The sequence below is a fragment of the Mus musculus genome, chromosome 6 (assembly GCF_000001635.26).
Source record: "Mus musculus strain C57BL/6J chromosome 6, GRCm38.p6 C57BL/6J".
NCBI lineage: Eukaryota > Metazoa > Chordata > Mammalia > Rodentia > Muridae > Mus > Mus musculus.
In genome coordinates this window covers 82,788,398-82,813,187 of record NC_000072.6, presented here as the reverse complement: position 1 = coordinate 82,813,187, position 24,790 = coordinate 82,788,398, and the positions used below count along the sequence as shown (strand labels likewise).

Here is a 24,790-nt window from a genome sequence, read left to right as displayed (position 1 = left end):
GTGAAGGAAGAGGTGTGCCTCACTCTGTCACCTGGTTAAAGGGACATGGGAAGGAAGAAGTGTCTCTTACTCTGTCACCTGGTTGAAGCTGTTACCAGTCAAGAACTAAGGACATGACTGACAGTGTTGCTGTAAAAGTCACCAACAGAACAGTATTTCTTTTTACAGGAAGATGTTCCAAATAAAAAAGGCTAGTAACTGACTGACCTGAAGGTCTCAGTCTATAGACCTTTCTCCTTCCCTGGCCCTAAACCTGAGATTTTCTAGGAATCTCGACAGACACCTCATGTAGAGCAGAAGATCTGTCTTAACCTTCTTGTGCAATCTTAAAGAACCAAAGTTTTATCTTCTCAGATCACAACTCTATCCCAACTACCCCTGGAGCTGTTCCCCAAGCTCACTTAATGGTAGGTGAGCTGAGGGTGTAACTCAATCAGAAGATTCACTGCCTAACAGGCACGGAAGCCCTCCTGGCTTTCAGCTTCAGCACAGCATAAAGCTGGGCATGGCAGTACATGCCTGTAATTCCTGTAATTCCAGGCAGAAAGAGCAGAGAGTCAAGGCTATCTTGGCTAATTAGTGAATTTGACTTCAGGCTGGGCTATGTGAGACCCTGCCTCAGGAAAGAAAAAAAGAAAGAAAGAAAGGAAGGAAGGAAGGAAGGAAGGAAGGAAGGAAGGAAGGAAGGAAGGAAGGAAGGACAGACGGACAGAAGGAAGAGAAACAAAGAACAAAACCTATCAACCAACCCACTAATCAACCAACAACCAACCAATCAATCAATCAAACAAACAAAACAAAAGAAGAAAGAGATGGGGTTGGGTGCTCAATAGAACAAATGTTAAGCAGTAAAATACAAAAAGTTAACAACAAGAACAACAACAAAAACCTACATATAGTCACTATGAGGACACTTAGTGTGACTCTTTAAGTTCACACTCAAGTGGTGTTGTCACATGACTCAGGAGGCCAAGATGGGCAGATCTCTAGTTCTAGACCAGCCTGGTCTAGAGAGTAAGTTTCAGGACAGCCATAGATTCATAGAGAAACCTTGCCTCGAAAACCAAAGCCCCAAGCCCCCAGGAAGTTCACACTCATATACTAGGTTGTGCTCTATTCTTTGAAGCCAGCCAACCTAGTCTACACAGTGATTTCAAAGATAGCCAGAGTTACATAGGGAGACCCTGTTTCAACAACAACAACAACAACAACAACAACAACAACAACAACAACTGGAAGTGATGGTGCATGCCTTTGTGCCTTTAACTCCAGTACTCAGGAGCTCAAAGTAGGCAGCTCTCTAAGACTGAAGTCAACCTGGTCTACAGAATGAGTTCCAGGACAGAATAGCCCTGCCTGGAAAAAACAAAACAAAACAAAACAAAACAAAACAAAACAAAACAAAACAATCCAACCAACCAACCAACCAACCAACCAAACAAACAAACAAACAAATGCAAATTCTTAGTCTCTGCTCAGATGCTGTATCAAAACCCCAAGAAGAGAGAAAGATCAGAGAGACCCAGTTCTTCTCAGGGTGATGAGGGCGGGGTGGGATAGAAAGACTCACTAGGAAGAATTCTTTCTCAGACCTAACTCAAGACGGTCAACAGGGCTGAGCAGCCAGAGTTGGGGGTGTCACAGTTGGAGGTGAGGTCATCTGAAGTCCACCAGGTCTTGTCTTGCCTGGAATGAAGGTTTTAGGCACTGGCACAGGCTGTGAACCAAATAGAAAGGGAGGCAGGTCTTTGAAAGCAAAGCCTAAAAGCTTTATTATTCACAGAAAGATGTCAAAGATATTAAAAATGCTTACCGAAAAAGACAAGGCTTCCCTAATATGCTCATGGCTACAGTGCTTGCCAGTGCTTAGCCCCAATCTTGTCAGCAGGAGTCTCCACCCAGAACTACGGTCGACAGCCTACGGAGTTTCCTTAATCTTTGATGTCCACTCAAGAAAGGCTGGATCCTTGATGCCACTCCAGAAAAAAAGCGTTTCAGGATGAGTTGGTATGAGCAGAGTTGGAGTTTATTCAAAATAGAAAGCCTGGAGAGGAATCCTGGGCTTAGTCATGTATTCCTCTCATCCCAGAATTTGGGAAGCAAAAGCAGGTGTAGGAGTTCAGGGCTGGCCTGGCCCACAGAGGGAGTGCAAGGTCAGCTAAAGCTACATAGTGAGACTCAGTCTCAACCCCACCCCAAATAAATAAAACCGGGAGAGGCGCTTCATTAGGAGTGAGAGCAAGGAGCCAAAGAGATGGACACTTGCTCTTCTTGTGAAGGACCATTCCATTCCATGGTCACCCCATGGGGGCTCAGGGCCATCTGTAACCTCAGTTCTAGGGGACCTGGTGCCCTCTTCTGACCTCTGCTGGCACTAGGAAAGAGTGTGGTACACATATAAGCATTCAGGCAAAATATTCATATCAAATAACATAAATTTTAAAAAATGTTTAAGAGTGAGACAGAGAAGGCATGGGAGGGAGAGGGAGAAGAGAGGGATGGCCGGTGTAGATGCAGAGGAGCATCTTCAGAGAGCAGCCTTCATTGCCAAGCCAAATCCCTGAGAAGTCTTGGACCATTCCTCAGAACAAGGGCAACACCTGATTTTATAACCCTGGGCGTTGGTAGGCAGTTTGACTTCTTGAGATTTAGTCCACCATAGTGTATGTGAGAAGGAGCACAGGGAAGCCAGGGACCATACATTGAAGCTATTATGACCCAGCATAGTCTGCTTCTTAACTCTGTCCCAGAGAGAGAGAGCTACAGGGAGGGAGGTGTGGCAAGACCCAGGCTAAGAGATTAGCTTTAAAGGGACAGGCCTGAGCTCTAAGTGAGGGTTTTAAATTTTTACTTATTTCTGAGACATGGGTCTCATAGATCAAAGCAGCATCAAATTCCTTATGTAGCTGAGAATAACCCTGAACTTCTGATCCTCCTGCCTCCACCTCCTGAGTGCTGGGATCACAGGTGTGCACCACCATGTGGTATTGGGGTCTGGCTTGGGTTTCTTCCATGCTAGGCAAGTACTCTACCGACTGAGCCGTATCACCAGTCTCACTTTGTTTTTTAATTTTTTTATTTTTTTATTATTAGTTAAAAAAACAAATGTGGGCTGGAGAGATGACTCAGAGGTTAAAAGTATTTTAACTTCCCGAGGAGTCGGGTTCAGTTCCCGGCACTCACATGGCAGCTCACAACCATCTGTAACTTCAGTTCCAGGGGATCCAACACCTCACACAGACATAGATACAGATATGCACATATAATACATATACATATAATACATACACAGCTTCACATATAATAAAAATAAATAGATAATTTTAAAACATGATCAGAGACTAGAAAGATGTCTCAGTGCTTAAGAGCATTTGCTGCTCTTCTAGAGGACCTGGGTTTGGTTCCCAGCACCCACATGGTGGCTCACAATCTCTAACTACCATCCCTGAGATCTGATGCCCTCTTCTGGCCTCACATATGGCTCATTGACAGACATGCAGGCAATACATCTACACTCATAAAATAAAAGTAAATAAATAAATCTAAGAAAGTTAATTAGCATACTAGTATTAGGTTTTGTCTTAGTTCCTTCTCTATTGCCGTGAAGAGATACTATGACCAAGGCTACTTATAAACGAAAGATTTTAATTTTAATTCCAGAGAGTAGCACAGCTTATGCCCACCATGACAGGAAATATGGCAGCAGGCAGACGCGGTACTAGAAGAGTACTTTCATCTGATCCTCAACCAGGAGGCAAAAGGAGGAAGAGAGGAGAAGGGGTGGGGGGAAGAGAGAGAGAGAAAGAGGGAGGAGAAAGATAGGTAGATAAATAGACCGATAGACAGACAGACAGATAGATATATATAGAGAGAGGAATGATGCAGGCTTTAAAATCTCAAAGCCCACTCCTCCAACAAGACCACACCTCCTCACCCTCCTCAGGGACCAAACATTCAAACACATGAATCTGGGGGGTGGGCATTCTCTTTCAGACCATTCTCCCTTTTTGTTGTTGTTTGTTTGTTTTGTTTTTAAGGTACAGTCTTAATTTATAGCCTAGGCTGTCCTGAAACTCATGTAGCTCGTATTGGCCTTGAATTTGCCATTTCCTCCTGCCTCCATCTTCTGAGTGCTGGGATTATAGGTGTGTGCCACCACACAGGCTTATTCAGTGCTTGGGATGGCCATATTTTGTGGGGGGGGGGGGGGAATCTCTATATGTATCCAGTTGGCCTGTAAATAGTGGCAGTCTACAGCCTCAGCATCCCAAGTGCTAGGGTTGCATCTGGCTCCACCTGATGATTTTTGATGCACATTGAAACCAATGGTTCAAAGTACTTGGGACAACACCTTCTCCACCTGACAAGTTGGCAAAAAAAAAAAAAAAAAAAAAAAAAAAAAAAAAAAAGTTATCCACCTTGAGGGTATAACAGCGCATGCTTCATGTGAGGCCAGCCTTGAAGTGCCTTTCTGTCTTTCTCAGCCATGATGGCAGTGCAGGAAGGATTTGGCTTTGGAACTATGTGTCCTTGGACAAGCCCAGAAAGCGATAAGGTTTCATACTTAAATCTTAAAGCCCAGCTTCTTCTCATTTCGGGTTAAGAAGACGTGGAATTGGAAATGAGGCACTCAGAAGGTGCCGGGTCGGGTGGTCCAGTCCAGGTTGTTACAGTGTGTTCTCTGCGGCTTCTCCCTCACTGCAAGGCTCTTGCAGCTTGTTCCCATTATTCAAGGACAGAGCCTCCCACCCTGCCTCCTCTTCAGAAAGAACAAAGAGGCCTGGGTGCTTAAGATGCTGGGCCCTTGGGCCTGCTCTCCTTCCTTTGACAACAGAGCCCTCAGCCCAGGTCTCTGCTTCAGCCGATTTTTTTTCTGATTCCTAAGTTCTTTCTGGGTAGTGATTGGGCCTGTGCATCTTACCCTCCTGGCAATTGGAAGTGCCTAGCCTATGGTTAAGAGCCCAGTGCATGATAGGCCCTGACACTGCTGTTACTACTCTCTATCAAATGGGGAAGAGGAGGGGAACTGCATTCTGGGTGGGGGAAGGGATATTAGGGTTGTCTACACAACCTACTGCAGTCTAAAAAACCCACACTGCACATGAATAGCATTATTATTATGAAATATAATGTGGCATTGGGTGGGAGTACCTGGCAGGCCCATGCCAAGACATCCCCTGAAAAATCACACCATGTGTCAGACCTGGTATAAGGGGGGGTTATTTTGGGGGAGAAGGGAGGGACATGAGGACCTGGAGAAGTGGCAGAGGAAGATAGACAGAAGAAGAGCCACGAGGGCAGGGAAGCAGGGACAGAGATGAACAGAAAGAGAAGCAGGCCAGAAACACATGGAAATGAGGGGGAGGGGGAGGGGGAGGGGGAGAGGGAGAGGGAGAGGGAGAGGGAGGAGAGCTGGGGTGGCAGAGTCCTTTTTCTGTGTCACCTGATCCTGGTGGCAGGTAATGGCGACAGATGATGTAAGCCACTCCTATGTCCCTGGAAGGAGTTGAACAGAATTGCCTGTAAGCCAACAACCACTCCACAGCCTGGAACCCCAGGCTGGGTTAAAAGGGAGGAGGAAGCAGTGGCTGACCCCAGCTTCCCCCACTTTCCTAACTGAGGGGACCGAGGGACCAGCTGCCCTCATGCCTTCCCTGTCACAAGGGACTGTGGACCTCAGACTGGGAGCCAAAGCATGCCCCTCTCACCTTATGCAGGTTCCACTGGGCACTTTGTCACAGCAATGAGACAGGTAACCATGACAGGGTGTCCTGAAAAAGTGTTCTCCCTTCCACGGGCTTGTTTACCTTCTGACAAGTGACTCCCAAGAGATGTGTCCTGCTGAGTGGGAACTTAGCTGAGAACCTGGCAAGAGGTCACAGCTGAACTATCATCACAGGACACTTGCTGCCCAAGGCAGGGGTGGCTGTCATTTTACCCTACAGGGCACATGTCGAGCCTGACTCTCTCTACTCAAGTGTTTTGGCCCTGACTGGAACTAGAAGTCAGTCGGAGAGAGTTCATTGCCCCCTTGGCAGAGGCTGTCAGCTGTCATAGGCTGTAGAGGAGGGTATTAAATTCCTGGCTCTGGGAGCGGGGCCTAAGAACTCATCTGAAGAAAATAGTGGTGGCAAAAGGGACAGCACTTGAGCCACCTGACTTCACCTTGTCTCATAGGGATATTGATGGCTTTCCAGAGAGGACCAACTTCATAGACATGTGACCTGGGAGTCACACAGGCTGCATGCACTGCGGAGGACCTTGTGCTTGATTTAATATCTTGCTGATGCCATCTTACAATTCTCTCTCTCACCCCTACCTCCCCTCATGTGTGTGTGTGTGTGTGTGTGTCTGTCTGTGTGTGTGTCTGTGTGTGTGCGTGCGCTCGCTCACACAGGATAGAGGACAAGCTTGGTTGTCAGGCTGCCATTCCTCAGGAACTGTCTTTGTAGGATAGGTTGGCTGAGAGCCAGCCCTGGTGCCTGCCTGTCGCCTCTCAGGTTCAGGGATTACATGTGCCTGTTGCCCCACCCAGCACTTTCACTTGGGTGCTGGGCAACTAGACCAGGTCCCTATGCTTACAAGACGAGCACTATACAAAGGGAGCCATCTTCCCGGACCCCCACCTTACTCCTCCTTTCTCTCCTAGCAGAGTGAATGTAGATTTACTAAGGAAATGTGAGAGGCCTTGAGAGTGGGGGGGGGGGGGTTCCAAAAAGGACACTGCTATTTTATAATTCTTAAAATTTATATTTTCTCTCTATTTCTTGGTGTTTTTTTTTTTTGGAGGGGGAGGGGGTAAGATCTCATGTAATCCAGGCTTGATTCAAACTCAAGTGACAGCTGGCCTTGTATCCCTGATCCTCCTGTCTCTATATCCCAAATTCTGGGATTTCAGGCCTGTGCCACCATACCCAGGTAATACTTTCTATTTAACGTGGGCTTGGTTACTCCCATGTGATGATGCAATGTAAGTGCCAACAAAGGTCTGTGCCTCTCACATGTCTGCCGTTTCTGGGTGTGTCATTTGCTTAGAGCATTTGTGATGTCCCATGAGCCCTGACTTCGGCAAACTCCTGACTGCCAGGAGTCCAGTAAAGCAAGAGGGAAACCTGAAGCCAGGTACAGTGGTGTAAGCCTTTGATCCCAGTGCCCAGGAGCTGGAGGCTGGGGAACCAGGGGCCCAAGGCCATCCATTACATAATGAGTCAATGGCCAACCATAGGGGACAAAAAGAAGGGGAGGAGGTGGGGAGAAGGAAGAAGAGTGAGTGCAAAGTAAGCATAGAGCAACCACATGGTGGCTCACAACCATCTGTAATGGGGTCTGATACTCTCCTCTGGTGTGTCTGAAGACAGTGACAGTGTACTTGTTTTATATATATAATAAAATCTTTAAAGTAAAAAAAGAAAGAAAATTTTTGAAATGTAAAAATTATTTGTACAAATGTGTATGTGTACATGGATGGGTGTATATATATATGCATGCATGTGTGTGTACATGTATATATGCATTCCCCATAGCTGGGATTGAAAGTGTGGATCACCATGTGTAGATTTTTCTTTTCTTTTCTTTTCTTTTCTTTTCTTTTCTTTTCTTTTCTTTTCTTTTCTTTTCTTTTCTTTTTTCTTTCCTCCTCCTCCTCCTCCTCCTCCTCCTTCTTCTTCTTCTTCTTCTTCTTCTTCTTCTTTTTTTCCGAGATAGGGCTTCTCTGTATAGCCCTGGCTGTCCTGTAACTCACTCTGTAGACCAGGCTGGCCTCCAACTCAGAAATCTGCCTGCCTCTGCCTCCCAAGTGCTAGGATTAAAGGGGTGCGCCACCACTGCCCCACAGATTTTTTTTTTAAATGTCTGACTTCTGAACATTTAGCTCAGAGCCTCAGGCCTGCAAGGCAAGCACTGTATTGACCAAGCCACATCCCCAGCCCTAAAGAAAGTATTTTGAGGATCAAGAAACAACCACGAAGCATTCTCAGATCCTTTCTACTGTGCCATCCTGTCTCTTGTGCAGATGAATAGGAAGGAAGAGAAAGTTTGTGCAATGCACAGTTCCCTGGCCTTCAGTCTCTCCTTACTCAGCTTAGAGACAAAAGTCAGAGTGTGGGGACAGTGTACACACATCCTGAACTGAAAAACAAAGACCAACAACAGAAAGCTGTTCTCCGTGGCCTGGTGTGATTAGAGGTGTCTTTGTCTACTGCAATTATGCATGTGTTTGGGATGGAAGACTGGGGGAGGGGTGTGTGTGTGTGTGTGCGTGTTGTGTGTGTGTGTGTGTGTGTGTGTGTGTGTGAGTGAAATGAGACACATATGCATGTATACGAGAAAGCCTGCACTATAGCATTTTTAAACAAAGGTTCAGAAAGGATTAGAGAACCCTATTCTTCCATCTCTTCCATTCACTGGGAAGAGACTAGACTCAATGGGGAAAGAGCTGTATTGGAAAGGTAGCTAATGAAGGAATCCCCATTTGGGAAGCTTGCACTTGACCTGTGGGTGGTGGATCTTGATCAAAGCAGGAGTGTTGTGAAGGTTTTACATGTGTAGGATGGGGCTAAAGATGCTGTGCTTGAGGGAGGAAAGAACGTGAGGAGAGTGGCAGAAATGTGAAGGGCCTTGGATAACCTAGAGGGTGTGATGATATCTCTTAGGCTACTCTCTTTCTTTCTTTCTTTCTTTCTTTCTTTCTTTCTTTCTTTCTTTCTTTCTTTCTTTCTTTCTTTCTTTCTTTTTCTTTCTCTTCCTTATTTTTAACTTCAATTTTTAAAAAATTGAGACGAAGCCTCCTGTAGCCAGGGCTGATCTTGAACTCACTATGCTGGATAACCATAAACTTGTGATTCTCCTTCTCCACCTCATGAGGGCTGAAATGACAGGCATGGACCACCACCCCAGATTTGGTGGGGGAAGCATTCTGCCGTAGCACCAATGTGGAAGTCAGAAGACAATTTGCAAAAGCTGGTTTTCTTCTTCTGCCATGTGAGTCCCAAGGAATGAATTCAGGTCACCTGGCTTGGTGGTGAGTGCCTTTACCCACTGAGCCATCTCACAGGTCCTCAGAGAACAACTTTTGATGGTCATTTCTTTCCTACCACCAAGGATTCTAGGAATCAAATTCAGGTCATCAGGTGTGGTGGTTTGTATATGCTTGGCCCAGGGAGTAGCACTATTAGGAGGTGTGGCCTTGTTGAAGTAGATGTGGCCTTGTTGGAGGAAGTTTGTCACTGTGGGTGTGGGCTTTAAGACCCTCAGTTTAGCTGCCTGAAAGTCAGTCTTCTCCTGTTTGCTTTCAGAACAAGATATTGAACTCTCAACTCCTCCTGCACTATGCCTGCCTGGATGCTGCCATGCTCCAACTTGATGATAACAGACTGAACCTCTGAACCTGTAAACCAGCACCAATTAAATGTTGTCCTTATAAGAGTTGCCTTGGTCATGGTGTCTGTTCACAGCAGTAAAACCCCAACTTAGACATCAGACTTGCATGTCAAGTGCTTTTACCCACTGAGCCATCGGCCCTTAAGCTGTAATTCATCATAGCCACAAGAAGTGGCTCTTATACTGTGACAGCAGTAGCCAGAGCATTAATATTTTTGTATTCATTCCTCAAATCCCAGTTGCTATAAGAGGGCATGTAAAAGCCAAATAATTGTACATGTACTGGGTCACATAACAAGAGCTGACCCCCAAGTTTAAGGTCCCCAGGCTTCTGTAAAGTTCAGTAAGCCTACTTCAATATGATGGTTGGATGAGAATGGCCACACGGGCTCACACATTTAGACGTTTGATCCCCAGTTGGCAGAACTGTTTTGGAAGGATTAGGAGGTATGGCCTTGTTGGAGGAGGTGTGTCACTGGGGGTGGGCCTTGAGGTTTCAAAATTCCATACCATTCCCACATTCCTAATTCATTCTCTCTCCCTCTCCCTCTCCCTCTCCCTCTCCCTCTCCCTCTCCCTCTCCCTCTCCCTCTCCCTCTCCCTCTCCCTCTCCCTCTCCCCTCCTCTCCTTCCCCCTTCCCCCCCCCCCCACCATCAGATGTAAGCTCTCAGCTACTGCTCTCAGTGCCATTCCTGCCATGCTTCTCACCACGATGGTAAAGGACTCTACTATCCTTTAAAATTGGAAGCCCAAATTAAACACTTTTTTGTGAGTTGCCTTGGCCGTGCTGTCTCTTCGCAACGACAGAACAGTAACTAAGATACTTGGGCTTGCCACAAAGAGACCCTGCTACTATGTAGGCAGCAAATAAGCCTGTATTTGCTCTAGAGGGGGATACCATCTCTGTTTTCCATGACAGTTTCCTACACAGTGGTCCTTGATGGTGCTCTGAACCCAAGATATGGAGAGGAGAGAGAGAGAGAGAAAGGGAGGGAGGGAGGGAGATGTGTTGGGGGTGGGGCAGCACTAGCTGAAGAATCATTTCCTAACACAAGCTTGAAAGGATGGTAAATTTACTTTGTGCAACTCATTATTCACCGGTGACTTTCCCAATTGTTTGGAAAGGTCAAGTCCTCCATCACACGGGCATTTTGTGCAGTGTCTTCCAGACATGGCTGCTGGGGCCCGACGTTCTAACCTAAGGGGAAGATGTACCTGTCAGTACAAATCTGGTTTGGGGATCCTTCACAGAGCGGGTTCTTCACGCTGTTTCCAGCCTTTCTGCATCAGAGCCTCAGCTGCCTTACTAGATTGAAGCATTGTAAAGCTGAATCTGAGGCAAATATGGTGGCGCACGAGTTTATAATCCCAGCTTTCTGGAGGTGGAGCCTAGAGGGGCAGGGTTCAAGTATGGCCAGGCATGGTACAGACTCCCTTAACCTCAGCACTTGGAGGCAGAGGAAGGCACACAGGGCTACACAGTGAGGGTCTGTCTACAACAATAACAAACATGCTCCCTAAAAAAAGGAGACAATAAATAAATAAATGTAAGAAGACAAATAAATGAACATTTAAAAGTACGTTGATTCTACTTCCATGGACCCAGATGAGAGCTCATGATAAAGGGATGTATAAAGAATGTATGGAAAGTATGTATGTCCTAAAGAGTCTGTCAGGTTTGAAACAAACAAACAAACAAACAAACAAACAAACAAACAAATAAATAGAATTTCCCAAGGGTTAGTAAGCACAGTTAAGAGCACTGGCCACTCTTCCAGATGACCTGGTTCCATTCCCAACGTCCACTGGTACAGCTCACAACTGTCTGTAACTCCAATTCTGGGGAATCCAACTTCTTCTTCTGACCTCTTATGGGCACCAGGCACAGACATGCAGGAAGATAAAACAACCTACCTCTTAACAGCAGTAGCAGCAGCAGCAGCAGCAGCAGCAGCAGCAGCAGCAGCAGCAGCAGCAGCAGCACTATCTCCCCACCCCCAAGTCCCTGGCAGCCTTAAAACAAAAACCAGAGCCGGGTGGGCGGGCGGTGGTGGTGCACACCTTTAATCCCAGCACTTGGGAGGCAGAAGCAGGCGGATTTCTGAGTTCGAGGCCAGCCTGGTCTACGAAGTGAGTTCCAGGATAGCCAGGGCTAAACAGAGAAACAAACAAACAAAAAACCAAAAAAAACCAAACCAGGTTTGTTTACTTTGATTTCGCTTGCATTTTGGCCTGCATGTGTATATTCGCACCACATTTGTGTCTGGTGTCCTCAGAGGCCAGAAGAGGAGATGAGATCCCCTAGGACTTGAGCCACAGACACTTGGGAGCCGCTATGTGGGTGCTGGGAACCAAGCCTAGATCCTCTCAAGAGCAGTCAGTGATTTTAACCACTGAGCCATCTCTCCAGTGCCTAACTTTCTTCATCTTGAAGGCTCTTCTAGGCCAGTGGTTCTCAACATTCCTAATGCTGTGACCCTTTAGTACAGTTCTTATGTGTGGGGACCTCCAACCTTATAAAGTTATTTTCATTGCTGTTAGCATTCTGCCACCCCACAGTTACCTGGCAACAGCCAGGTAGGCCTGGCTGTAAAAAGGGCTGCTTGCTCCCTCCTCCCTCTCTTTCCCTCTTGGTCTCTTGCCTTCTTGCTCCTTGCACCTTCCCCATCGCCTTCCCCACTCTCTCCACGTGCATATGGCTGGCCTCTACTCCTCTACTCTCCCTCTCTCTGCCTTTCTCTGCCTCTACTACCCTCTTGACTCACCTTCCCAGGCCCTAAATAAACTCTATTCTGTACTATACTGTCATGTGGTTGGTCCCTCAGGAGGAAGGGGTGCCTTGACATGGGCCCACTGAGGTACCTTCTTCCCCCATACCTCACCACACCTCCACAGGACATATCCACCACCCCACCCCGTATCTTTTTATAAACACTTCAATTGCTAGTTCATAACTGTAATTTTGCTACTGTTGTGAACCATAATGTAAATATCTGTGGTTGTTAGGTGTGGTATTATAAAATTCCCAGGGTCTTAGGAATTCCTGTAAAAGGGTCATTCAGTCCTTAAAGGGGTCGTGACCTGCAGGTTGGAAACGACTGTCTGAGGTCATGGGCCTCGTTACTCTATAATCATAAGGCAGTGGAGAGTGATAATCTGAAATCTTCAAATGACTGAGTTATCTAGGAACTGTATCTTTTTCAAGCCAAGCCCTAAAGGAAGAGTCACCCTTAGTTCCACCCAAGGCTAGAGGCCTCATGTAGAAGTTGCATCTTACAGCAGTGATCTAGCTATCTATGTTAAATGAAACCAATAATAGTTTCATTACAATGACTGAGCCAGGAATCAGCACCACACCAAAGATCACTGGGGACAAACTGCACATCATGAGCCTAGCCTACTGTGAAGGAGCCCTTGAAGAGTCAGCTCAGTACAATCTACACTGGATAGGAGGCCTGAGCACTATCTACCAATCTGAGAAGGATAAACATCAGATCCACAGGGATGGTCACATGTCTCAAGTGGCATCTGCATCTAGTCACCTACTCTATCTTCCCTGCCATTTCCCCTGTTAGCATACACTACTACCTGCCTGCAGAGCCAGGACTCTGGAGTGTTCTTACCCTTTTACCTCCAGCCAATCAGTGCATGATGTCCCTCATTTAAAGACATTGTTTTGACTCTATCTACTTCTCTGTCTGCAGGCATCATCCTTTACCAAGCTTTTTCCATCTTTCGTCTCATTGTCTTACAGGCTTCTTAACTGTTCACTGTCTTCCCTTCCAATTCGAGGTCCAGACAGAACTCACTGTGCTTAAACATATGTGCATGCAGACACACAAGTGCACGAACACACATACCTGCTCATGTACTCCAATGTGTTCACGCGCATTGAGGTACACTCCTTTAATCCCAGTACACAGTAGGCAGAAATCTCTATGAATTCCAGTCTGACCTAAATAGGAAGTTAAGTCCACAGACTGCACAGGGCTACATAGTGAGACCCTATCTCAAAATGAGACCCCTCTCCCCAAACAACAACAATAGCAACAACACATGCATACTATCTTTCTGAACCATGTTATCACCTGCAAGACACCTGTGTGTCTTGTGTGTTTGTATCTTTCTGTCTGTGTCTGTCCTCTATCAACCCACTGACAGGAATAAAGATCTCCCTTTCCTGCCTTATCCTTTAGGTTCCCCATGAATCCTAACCATATCTTATACTCCCTTCCCCTCAACAGCACCACACTGTGTGTGTGGGTCTGCATGTTCATATGTGCCTGTGCATGGTAAGACAAGAGGGCAGCCTTTGTTTTGTTTTGTTTTGTTTTGTTTTGTTTTGTTTTGTTTTGTTTTGTTTTGTTTTGTTCTGTTTTGTTTTAACAGGTCATCTTTATGTAGCTCTGGCTGGCCTGGAACTCACTGTGTAGATCAGGCTGGCCTCTGGAACTCTTTACACGAACCAGACTGGCCGGCCTGTAACTCACAGATATCTGCTTGCCTCTGTCTCCTGATTGCTGAGATAAGGGGCCACCACACCTGGCCCCTTTGGGTTTTTTGAGGCAGGGTCTGTTACTGACCTGGAACTTAGAAAGTAGGTCAGGTTAGTTGGCCAGGGAGTCCTAGGGATTGCTCTAGTCTCTCCAGTGCTGGGGTTAGTTCTGGGTAAGAAGGATTAAAAAAATCAGGTCCTCTTTCAAGGTAAACACTGTCTCTCCTGAGGTATCCTCCCAGCTTTTGTCTCCTGCCTTGCCAGCATCTGGGACTCCTGCATGTTGTGTTATTCATGAGCACTGCACCTGGAGGTGGGCATTGAGGCAACCCTCTTTCCTGACAATTCAACCTAAAGCAACCTGAAGACACTGCCAACTTCCCATTCTGAACATACCTGCCCTTCCCCCTTAGAGCATGAGTTCTCATTGGCAATGTACATTTTTTTGGTTGGTTGGTTGGTTGGATTTTGTTGTTGTTGTTTGGTGTGTGTGTTTTCTGTTTGTGTGTCTGTCTGTCTCCTCCTTTTGTTATGAATTCCACAGAGGTAAGGGTTGGACTTGCCTGTTAACCTCTGCATGTCAACTGGATACAGTCTGTACACTCTCTGTATCCTTGATGCAGGAGTGGATAGATGAATGAATATTTACAGGACCAGGGGAAGGGGGCCGGCCTTACAGGGTCAGGGAAAGATGTCTCTAGGATCAGCAAGTGTATCTCTGAGAGGCCCAGCCATCAGAGCCCCCAGAACTGTGTGCTCACTGTTCTTCAAGTGGGATAAATATTAACACAGCACATTCGCCCTGAAGGTGAACCCTGCACAGATGGCCTTATCTGTTGATATAATCATTAGAAATGTGAACGAGAGATGAGGATTCTTGGCCAGCTCCTTGTTGAGCACTGACTCTGTCCTCTGATTCTCTGTTCTCTCAAATTCCTGAGTTCTGTCTTCAGTCCCTGCCCCCCTGGCCCTGGCCCTGCCCCTACCCCCACCCCCACCCACCTTCCCTTGGTTCTGTCTTTTCTCTGTCTCTACCCCTGTCTCTCTTTTTGTCTGTGTGTCTGTCTGTCTATCTGTGTCTCTGTCTCCCTTGGTTCTGTCTTTTCTCTATGTCTGCCTGTGCCGTGTCTGTGTCTCTGCCTCTGTCTCTGTGTGTCTGTGTGACGCTGTGTCTCTGTCTAGGTCTCACTCTCAGTCACTATCTCTTCTCTATGTCCAGAGGACACTTTTTCTTTATGGCCTCTGTATTCCAGAAGGATTTCAACACTCTGGTCCCTGTCTAGGTCATCTCAGCTCCAGGCTCCTGCGTTTCTGGTCCTGGAGACTGGAGACCCCCCACTGCTCCCTGACCTCTGCCTAGCTTGAGCTCCTATGACTCGCCTGTCTCCTCAGCCAGATACCTATTCCCTCAGGCTTTATGCAGTGATTCTCTCTCTCTTTCTCTCTCTCTCTTTCTCTCTCAATGGAGGACTTTTTCATTTCTCATGTCTTTGTCATCTGAGGAGTCAGACATTACTTTATCCCAAATGCTTAGAAAAACATTTTTCACAAGAGAAAACCTCCTTTCTCTGTGAGCCCTTTTCTGCTTCCTCATTAAACTTCCCTTTTGAAAATGCCTGTTTTGATTTGTGTGTATAATCAGCACCAATTAAAACTGTGACTCAGTAGACAACAGAATGACTGCTGATACGTGGATGGGTGCACATATTGATTACTGTTCTCCAGAAATTCTGTAGCTCCTATCTGTGGGCACAAGATTGAGCGGGTATAAAAGCTAAGCAGGGAGTTTCAGTTGCCTTGCCACACTTCCCTCTGCGTCTTGCACAACCTTTCAAAGACCGTCTGCAAGTTTCCAAACACAGGAGCACAACTGTCCCCTCCTCCATTTTGCAGTGTCTATAATCTCATTCTGCTCTTGGAACAACTCGTTCTGTATCATTAAGCTGAAACCTTTCTAACTTAACAGCTATCTAATGTTCTATCATTTGGACAAATCATAGTTGACACCAAGCTTTTGTTGCTGGGACAGGGTCTCACTGCGCCACACAGGCTGGCTTAGAACTCACTCTGTAGCTCTGGCTAGCCTGGAACTTACTATGTAGATCAGGCTAGCCTGAACTCATGGATACCTGTCTACCTCTGTCTCTGCTTCACATTAGAGTAAAATATGTTTTCTAGAATACCTTTTATTTATTCACCAATAATTTTATACATAGAAACAATATATTTTGATCATTTCTATCTTTAACTTCTGCCTCTTACTTCCCCTGGACACCCTCTCAAATCTCTCTCCATCTCTCTCTGTCTCTCCCTCCCTCTCTCTCCCTCTCTGTCTCTGTCTCTGTCTCTCTGTATGTGTGTCTTTCTCTATTTATTTATTTATTTATTTATTTATTTGAGACAAGGTCTTACCAAGTATTCCTGGCTAGCCTAGAACTCACTATGTAGATCAGGCTGTCCACTCATGCCTTCTGATTGCTGGGATGAGATGTGTATGTCACCTTGTCTGGAAAGAAAATGGAATATATAACATTACACAGATTCAAGTAATTTTGTAAATAAAATCTTAAGAATTAAAATGGTTTTAGTTTTAATTAAAACAGCCTTTGTTTTTATTTATTGGTGTGGGGATGGGTAGCTAGGAGGATGCAAGTTTGTCACTGTATGTTTGTGGAGGTCAAGAGACAGTTTGTAGGTCTCAATAAGTGTCTTGGGATAGAACTCAAGGCAGGTTCCCACCACTGAGCCATCTTGCTGGCCCCATTTTCAATAAAAAAAAAATTGTTAAATTTCCCTCTGTGAGAATATACAAAACTACTATCTTTTTCAATATAGCTTTCAATATTGTATTTTTTTTTCATTTGAATTGAAAGTGCCTTGTAATTCAAATTTGCATCAAGAATTCTTAAGCATATTTATTTATTTCTATTTTATTTTACTTTCCTGGCTGACCTGGAACTCCCTATGTAGATCAGGTTGCCCTGGAACTCAAAGAGATTAGTTTGTCTCTCTCTGCCTCCCAAGTGCTTGGATTATAGGAATGCACCACCATGCCTGGCTCATGCATGTATTTGTATGGCCAGAGAATTTGTCTCCTTTTCTATGATCTTTTCATGTTTTGACCATTTCTTCCCCACATGAAACAACAGTTGTTTTCTCATTGGTGTGTAGCAGCTGTTCACATGTTAAGTAAATGTTTGTGAGAGGTTTATCCTGAGGATTTAAGAGATTTTTAACATAACCAAGCTCACCTTTCTTGGAGACATCAGGCTTTTGTTGTGTGAAAACCTCTAATGACAAAAGTTCTTCTATGATCTTTCCCTAATAATTTCATTCTGAACTTTGACTGTGATTTATTTTGCCGTAAACGGCAAGAACCCACAGCTATGCCATGTGTGGTGGCACATGCCTTTAATCCCAACACTCTGGTGGCAGATCTCTGAGTTCGAGGCCAGCCTGGTCTAAAGAGTTAGTTCCAGGACAGTCAGGGATACACGGAGAAACTCTGTCTTAAAAAACCAAAAAAACCCAAAACCCAAACAAACAAACAAAAAAACCATTAATATCACCATCAAAAACCCAAAGCTTAGTGTGGTGGTTCATGCCTGAGGTCTCAGAACCTTGGGAGCTGGAAGACAAGGTTTCAGAAAGAGGATTGGGGGTGGGGTGAGTTGGAGAGATGGCTCAGTGATTAAGAGCACTGCCTGCTTTTTTTTTAAGAGGACTTGAGCACTTTTTTAAAGAGCACTATGTGGTGGCTCACAACTGCCTATAACTCCAGTTCCGGACACTTGATGCCCTTTGCTGACCTCTGTGGGCACCAGGCAAACATGTAGTGCATAGATAAACATGCAGGCAAATACTCATGAATGTAAAATAAAAATAAATAAAATCTTTTAAAAAAGAAAATACAAGTTAATCTTCTCATGTATATATGTGTGTGTATAGAGATGTGTGTGTATGTGTGTATATTGTATATGGAGTATATATGGAGATTGTGTGTGTCTATGCATGTGTATGTGTATATAGAGATTGTGTGTGTATGTGTGTGTGTATAGAGATTATGTGTGCATGTGTGTGTATGTGTATATAGAGATTGTGTGTGTATGTGTGTATAGAGATTGTGTGTGCATGTGTGTGTGTATAGAGATTATGTGTGCATGTGTGTGTATGTGTATATAGAGATTGTGTGTATCCTAAAGGACAACTTTCATTCAGTGTCTTTCCTCAGTCTCTAGAACTCCCCAAGTAGTCTGGGCTGACTGGACAGCAAGCCCCGAGTCTGCTTCCCCAGTGCTAAGATTTCAAACACACCATCACTTTTGGCTTTTTGAATGTGGGTTCTGGGGACTGAACCCAGGTCCTCTGTGATCAGGGCGAGCACTTTCCTGACCACATTAGTCCTCACTCCTAGATGATCTCCTTTCTTGGTTAACGTCCCCTTTGTCCCCTGCACTGTGATCAATGTACTGTGTGTGTCTGGGCTGTTTGCTCTGTCTGGCTTTATGCTAGAAGTTCTATCACAAGTATTGTTTTTCCAAAGAGCTTATAACCTTACTTTAGGTTAGTACCTGCATCTGGCAAAGCTAACTAGATCCTACAGAGACAGACTCTTTAACTCTGGCCTAAACAAATCTTTGTTCATCCCAGGGCCAGCTACTTCAAAACAGGTTCTGACACTTTTCAGGAGTACTGGACTATGGGTGTCTAGAAACCTACAGGTGTTGACGAAGCCTCACAAACTCCCTGTGTGGTCGTGGCTTCCTTGGGTCATGCTGATTCCGAGAAGCAGATTCACTGAGGCTGCTTTAGATAATAAGGGGCATTGTGAGCGTGTTTATATTTGGAGATGTGAATCCCAGTCACTGTTTCAGGAGGGGCCGGTGCGGCCAGACCTCACAGGAAGGTCTCTGAGGTTTGTTTTTGTATGTTACACATTATTTGTGTGATTAAAAAACATAAGCCTATAAAACACCTTTTATAAGCTTGAATGCAGGTATATTTAAGGACCTCTAGAAAATATTAGAATGCCAACCTGTGACCAGCACTGGGCAGGAAAGAGGGTACAGGTACTGGGGGCAAAGTGTGAAAAAGAAAAGAGGTGACATCAGTGACAAGCTGGGAACGATGACATGTCTACTGTAATCACAGTGTTTGGGAGACATCAACATAAGGGTCATCCTCAGCTACATAATGAGTCTGAGGCCAGCCTGGGCTACATAAGACCCTGATTCAAAAAATAGAACAAACAAGCCACCAAACCACATAGGGATCTTATGTTGATGGATAAAAGGGTACTATGTAACAATAGTGATCCACTTATATTGGGGTGTTTTAAAATTAAACTCTGGAGTCTGGCACAAGATGGTCCAGTCAGCCAAAGTGTTTGCTGGGCAAGCCTGATGAGTTGAGTTTGATCTCTGGAACCCATAGTCAAAGGAGAGAAATGACTCATAAAATTTGTCCTCTGACTTCTACACATGTGTTACGGTATTCATGCATACATATCACAAGGATATACATAAGTCAAGGGCTGGGGATATAGCTCCCTTGGTAGGGTGTTTGTCTAGCATGCATAAAACCCTAGGTTCCGTCCTCAGAACCACATAAAACTGGGTGTGGTGGGGCACACTTGTAATCAGCCCTAAGGAGGCTGAGATGGAACATTTAGGAGTTCAAGGTCATTCTTGGCTACACATCAAGTTCCAAGTAGGCCTGAGCTACATGATACCTGCCACATAGAAAAAAGAAAGAAGGAAGGAAAGAAAGAAAGAAAGAAAGAAGGAAAGAAGGAAAGAAGGAGAGAAGGAGAGAAGGAGAGAAAGAGAGAAAGAGAGAAAGAAAGAAAGAAAGAAAGAAAGAAAGAAAGAAAGAAAGAAAGAAAGAAAGAAAGAAAGAAAGAAAGAGGGAGAGGAAAGGAAGAAAGAAAGAAAGAAAGAAAGAAAGAAAGAAAGAAAGAAAGAAAGAAAGAAAGAGGGAGGGAGAGGAAAGAGAGAAAAAGAGAGAGGGGGGAAAGAGAGAGGAAGGAAGGAAGAAAAAAAGGAAGGAAGGAAGGAAGGAAGGAAGGAAGGAAGGAAGGAAGGAAGGAAAAAGTGTCTGGGTTTGGTGCCTGCACATGGGATGGACCCTAGGTGGGGCAGTCACTGGATGACCTTTCCTTTAGTCTCTGATCCATTTTTGTCCCTGATTTTCCTTTACACAGGAACAATTCTGGATCAATTATTTTGAGATGGGTAGGTGGCCCCAACAGTCAACTGGGGGCCATATCTATCTACTGGAGATGATCTCTTCAGCTTCCATCTCCCCACTGTTAGGCATTTCAGCTAATGTCATTCTCAATGGGTCCTGGGAACCTCTCACATCCCTGGTATCTAGGACTTTCTAGAGGTTCCCCCTGGCCCCCACCCCACACTGCTACATATTTCTATTCATTCTCCTGGTCCTCTGGGCTTCTCCCCTGTTTCCTCCCTTACCTGATCCTGCCCATCTTTTCTCCCCTCCTCCCCTCTCCTACCCGAGTCCCCCCACTCCCTCTGCCTCTGGTGATTATTTTCTTCCCCTTCTAAATGGGATTGAAGTATACACACTTGGGCCTTCCTTCTTATTAAGCTTCATATTGTCCGTGAGTTGTATCTTGGGTATTCTGAACTTTTTGGCTAATATCCACTTTTCAATGAGTACATACCATGTGTGTCCTTTTGGGTCTGGGTTACCTCACTCTGGATGATATTTTCTAGTTCCATCCATTTTCCTGCAAAATTCGTACTGTTCTTGCTTTTAATTATTCCGTTGTGTAAATGAATCACATTTTCTGTATCCATTCTTCAGTTGAGGGATATCTGGGTTGTTTCCAGCTTCTGGCTATTATAAATAAGGCTGTTATGAGCATAGTGGAACATGTGACCTTGCGATATTGTGGAGCATCTTTTGGATATATGCCCAGGATATATGTAGTGGTATAGCTGGGTCTTCAGGTAGATCTATTTCCAATTTTATGAGGAACCGCCAGATTGATTTCCAGTGTGGTTGTACCAGCTTGGAATCCCACCAGCAGTGGAGGAGTGTTCCTCTTTCTCCACATCCTCGCCAGCATCTGCTCTCACTTGAGTTTTTATCTTAGCCATTGGGACCCATCCCATGTGCAGGAACCAAACCTTGACTATTGCTGATGCCATGTTATGCTTGCAGACAGGAGTCTGACATGGCTGTCTCCTGAGAGGCTCCACCAGCACCTGACTGAAACAGATGCAGATACTAACAGCCAACCATTGGTCTGAGCCCTGGGACCCCTATGGAAGAGTTAAGAGAAGGACTAAAGGGGCTGAAGGGGATTGCAACCCCATAAGAAGAACAATAGTATCATCTAACTGGACCCCTCAGAGCTCCCAGGGACTGAGTCACTAGCAAGAACCATACATGGTCTGGTCTGTGGTTCCAGATACATATGAAGCAGAGGACTGCCCTATCTGGCCTCAGCAGGAGGGGATGCGCTTGGTCCTGTGGAGGCTGGGTGCCCCAGAGAAGGGAGGTGCTAGAGCGGTGAGGTGGGAGTGGGTGGTGGGGGAGCACCCTCTTAGAGGCAAAGGGGATGGGGGATGGGGTGTCAGGCTTGAGTAGGGGGGCCAGGAAGGGGGACAATATTTGAAATGTAATAAGTAAAATAATTAATAAAAGAAAAAATTATTTAAAATATTAATATTATCCCAAAAAAGAAAGAAAAAGCAAAAAAGAAAAACCGTTAACACCAGAATGTAAGACTTGAGAAGTGAGCGGTAGGGCACTGGATGGAGGAAAGCAAGCCTGGACCCCTGAAGGGAGAGATACAGGAGAAAGCAGATGACTAGAGCAGAGCTAACAGCTCCAGGAGGGTATCAGTCAGGGTGAAGTAGGTTCTACTGTAGTGACAAATGATCCCCTCATTTCAGTGCATAGCACTGCTAGGTCATCTCTTATAGGACTTATTCATTTCAGACTGAGAGGGACCCTGCTTCCTGTTGTACTTTCCTAAGGCCCCAAGCTAAGTGTCTTAGGTTTTTACTGCTGTGAACATCATGACCAAGGCAACTTTTATAAGGACATTTATTTTTTAGGGCTGGCTTACAGATTCAGAGGTTCAGTCCATCATCATCAAGGTGGGAACGTGGCAGCATCCAGGCAAGCATGGTGCAGGCTGAGTGGAGAATTTTATATCTTCATCTGAATACTGACTTCTGTCAGCTAGGATGAGGGTCATAAAGCATACACCCACAGTGACACACCTACTCCAACAAGGCCACACCTCCAAATAGTGCCACTCCCTGGGTCAAGCATATTCAAACCATGACATTCCACTCCCTGGCCCCTATAGACTTGCTCAAACACATGACATAATTAAAAAGCACATTTAGTCCAACTTGATAATATGTAAGTCACCCAGGTGGTATTCGTTTTAAAGGCATACAGGGGTCATGAAGAACAGCTGATGCCTGGCACTGTGAGAGGCCAGGAGAAGCCATTGGTGAAGGTGCAGCCTCAGTTGTAGTTAACAGCCCAGGTCTGAAAGGGTCATGCAAAGGATTTGAGGCGTGGCACCACGAAGAGAGCCTATGAGAGGCTATTAGTGAAGCCTAGTTGAAGAAGAAGACCCCAGTGTATAGGAGACACCAGTACCATGGGTGATCACCAAGAACAGCAGCGGCAGTGGAGTGAATCACTGAGCTTAGAGTGCTAAAGAGAGCAGAGCAGGAGAAGTGACACCAGCCCTTTGAAGGAGCCCAGAAGATCATGTGTGGATCCCAGACACTGAAACAAGAAGCTATAACTTAAAGTTGTCTTGGAGACGCCAAGATTTTTGATATACCAGAGCCATAGGATATCTCCTAAGGAAAGCTGCTAACAGGAAGTAGGAACAGCCCAGGAAAAGAAATTTGTTGCAATCAACAAAGATGAAAAAGAAGTTGGAGATCTGAAAACTGCTGTGACATCAGACATGGAGATCCAGAGTTTGGAGTTTGCCCAGCTGGTTTCCTGTCTTGATTGTTTGAACTTTTGATATTGTTGAAACTGCTCTAGACTATGGGGACATTGGAAGTTGGACTAAATGTGCTGTTTATTATGTCATGTGTTTGAACTCTGTAGATTGACCTTGAACTCAGAGATCTGAGTAATATCTTCCTTATCTGGTGTGGTAGCGCACCCCTTTGGTCCCAGCACTAAGAAGGCAGAAGCAGTAGGATCTCTGTGAGTTCAAGGCCAGCCTGGTCTACCAAGTGAGTTCTAGAACAGATATGACTGTTACACAGAGAAAACCTGTCTCAAAAAAACAGAAAGAAAGAAAAGAAAAGAAAAGAAAAGAAAAGAAAAGAAAAGAAAAGAAAAGAAGAGAAAAAGAATAAAAAAGAGAGCTGGGCGTGGTGGCGCACACCTGTAATCCCAGCACTTGGGAGGCAGAGGCAGGCAGATTTCTGAGTTTGAGGCCAGCCTGGTCTACAAAGTGAGTTCCAGGATAGCCAGGGCTATACACAGAAACCCTGTCTCAAAAAACAAAAACAAACAAACAAACAAAATAAAGAAGAAAAGAGAGAAAGAAAAAGAAAAAAAAGAAAAAGAAAGAAAAGTAATAATAATACATTTGCTCATTTTTGTACTTTATGTTAATTTCATACAATGTGTTTTGCTTATATCCCCTTTTCCCTCAATTCCTCCCAGATCCACCTTTCCTTCCCTACCTACCCAACTCTGTGTCTTTCTTTTTTTTAAAGTAATTTGTATTGCCTATATACTCTTAGATGTGTGGTCTTCTGCTGGAATATGGTTGACCTACCAGAAGCTTAAAGAAACTTGACTTTCCTTCTCCCAGAAGCTCTCAGTTGCCCACAGGGTCTTAGCTACGGATGAGACTTCATGCCCTACACTCTTCTCCATACTGGATTTTGTCTGGCTTGAGTGTGCATAGGTCTTATGAATGCTATCAAACTTGCTCTGAGTTCATATATACCACACTGCCTTATTAGGTCCCCCAAACACTGATTCCTTGTAGTTCTTTGTCCCTCTGGCTCTTACCATCTTTCCACCCTTTCTTCTGGCTAGCTTCTTGAGCCTTGGGAGGAGAGGATATTCTATAGATGTCTCATTCAGGTCTGAGTATTCCAGAGTCTTTTAGTCTCTATATCATGACAAGCTGCGGATCTCTGTTAATCTACTGAAAAAAAAAAAAAGGAAGCTTCTTTGATGAAGATGCAGTGGTCTATGGGTACAGTGTTAAGTCATCAGGAGTTAATTTATACTATGTCCGTTTGACAGAGTATTAAATTCTCCCCTAGAGCCTATGACCACCTAGTCACAGGTTCTTGGGTGTAAGTTTAAACTTGTAAAATGGGCCCTAAATACAATGAGAAAGTTATTGTTGGTTCCTGTGACTTTCATACTAGTCCTGTACCAGTGGGCATGCTTTGTCAGGCCAGTTATTATTGTAACTTGCTGGGTTCACAGTTGGGTAAAACTAGTGATTATTTTACTCCTCCAGCAACATACATAGAAGCTCCCAGCAGTCTGAGACCTCTCCAGTAGGGATGGCGCTTTCAGGTCAGTACCAGTTTGATTGTACGGTCTGTGCCTTAAGTATGTGATGTCTTTAGCAATAGTATTTTTGTTTGTTTGTTTTATTTTGTTGTTGTGAGATAGGGTCTTATTATGTAGGTCTCCAGCTGTCCTAGAACTCACTGAGATTCTCCTGCCTCTGCTTCTCAAATGCTGGAATTAAAGGCAGGTGTTACCATGTCCAACCACCAATGAGGTCTTATTGTCAAGTTCTGGAAGTAAACCAAGAACATTGGCCAGAGCGTTAAATGTTTAAGGGTCTATAGGACCTTACTGGCCAACAATTCCAAAAGAGATAACCAGGGAATGGAAAGAACTTAGTTGGAGCAGAAAAGTCC

General features: G+C 45.0%; 1 long non-coding RNA gene across 2 annotated transcripts; it reads left to right on the top strand.

The window, feature by feature from the left end:
• Nucleotides 1-8,008: 8,008 nt before the first annotated feature.
• Gm38843 lies at nt 8,009-9,333 on the top strand. Of its 2 annotated transcripts, none has more exons than XR_869196.1 (3): nt 8,009-8,184; nt 8,863-9,019; nt 9,294-9,328. It is a non-coding gene; the product is annotated as a predicted gene, 38843 (long non-coding RNA). The 2 variants fall into 2 exon arrangements; XR_869195.2 differs by having other exon boundaries at nt 8,015-8,184; nt 8,863-8,979; nt 9,294-9,333.
• Nucleotides 9,334-24,790: the final 15,457 nt, after the last annotated feature.